Source organism: Nannospalax galili, unplaced genomic scaffold, assembly GCF_000622305.1.
Source record: "Nannospalax galili isolate Female #2095 unplaced genomic scaffold, S.galili_v1.0 scaffold1326, whole genome shotgun sequence".
Classification (NCBI taxonomy): Eukaryota; Metazoa; Chordata; class Mammalia; order Rodentia; family Spalacidae; genus Nannospalax; species Nannospalax galili.
The window spans coordinates 378,973-380,537 of NW_008354163.1; positions in this window are offsets into that span (position 1 = coordinate 378,973).

Below are 1,565 nucleotides of genomic sequence, written 5' to 3' on the forward strand. Positions count from 1 at the left end.
AGATAGTTTCTTTTTGAACTTGGATATAGAAGATAAGATAGAAGATAAGGTTGTCATTTGAAATGATAGAGGGGAATGATAGAGATTCAGATCAGAAAACAGTGTAGAATAGCTGCTACACAAACATGAAATTTAGCTCAGTATGAGCTCCTATGATAAGTATTTTTAGCTGGCTTCAGTGCCATGGATTAAGATAAAAAATGTAGATGATATTGGAGTCAAAAATATTTTCATGTGGAGTTTGTTTTTTCCCTGCACCATTCAGCAGGCTGAGAAACGGGACTGAAAATGATATTTTAGGTGTAGAAAATGCACAGGATAGGTGAGAAAGTTATGCCTGTTTTCTAGCTGGGGATCTTGAGGCAGATGCTGACACCTTTTACTAATGAGTAAAAATGTTATGCATAATCATCTCAAGCTCACCGATCCTATGCAGTCACTTGTTGGCCACAGAATTCACACTAGGGAGGCTGTGTCACAGTTTCGGTGCCTGGCAGACAGTTATGCAAACACACTGCTAGTGAATTTATGTTGATAGCAGCACTTGGGAATTAAGTGCTGAAATGCTTCCACTTCATAATTTGATTTTGGCTCCTTCTCTTAATCTCCTCCAGATGAAACATAGTGCTACTAGGAAGTGGCATATTACACTGTTACTTGGAGTTTTGATAGGTGGGAAATTGCTGCTGACACCACTTGCATTTCTAGTATTCAGAGAATCAGCACTACAAAATTGCAAATAAAACAAGAATACCTTGAAATGTTCCAAAAGAAAAGGAATGTCACCCTAGAAGAGCAAATTAGATATTTCTGTTTTAGGTATATAAGTCATTTACATTGAAAGATTTGCAAAAACAGGTTTTATGTTGCTTCTTCCTTGTTTTTTAAAAGTCATTCTTCATGTACTCCAAATAAAAATGGCAAATAAATTTAGTTCTTGAACATATTTAAAAGACATTGAAATACTAGTTATGTATTTAATAACTATTTTTCAAAAGGCCAGCATGGTAAAAGATCGGTTTCTTCACAGTAATTCCCTGTATTCCTGCTTAAAAGTGACTCAAATAAATGACAAACATCTCCCTGAGTGTTCAGAAAGACTGAATAGCAGTACTTCAGCACTGGTATTCAGTGTTTGTTCTATATAGAGAGCAGTTAGTTCGATTAACATAAGGCTATGTTCATGAAGTCAGTTTCTTGGAGTTGAGATGCTAAAATGATGATAAGGAATTCACTGCAATACTAAAAACAGTACATACAGAATGAAATGGGAAATTGAAATTTTAATGATATTATAACTGTGTTCTTTTTGTAGTTACTAAATGAGCAATTTTTGCAATAGATTGATAATGTTTTATGTTTTGAGGGATGAAACTCCAAGTCAAAAATAATTCCTTAAGTCAATGTGCAACAAGTTGTTATATAGACAAATTTAGTTCACTTGGGCATAAGGGAAGATACACTGAGATTTCATTGAGTGACTTTTATCAGCTTCTTCCTCCTCCTCCTTCTCCTAGTCCTCCTCGTCCCACCCGTCCCCTTCATCCTCCCCCTCCCCCTCCCCC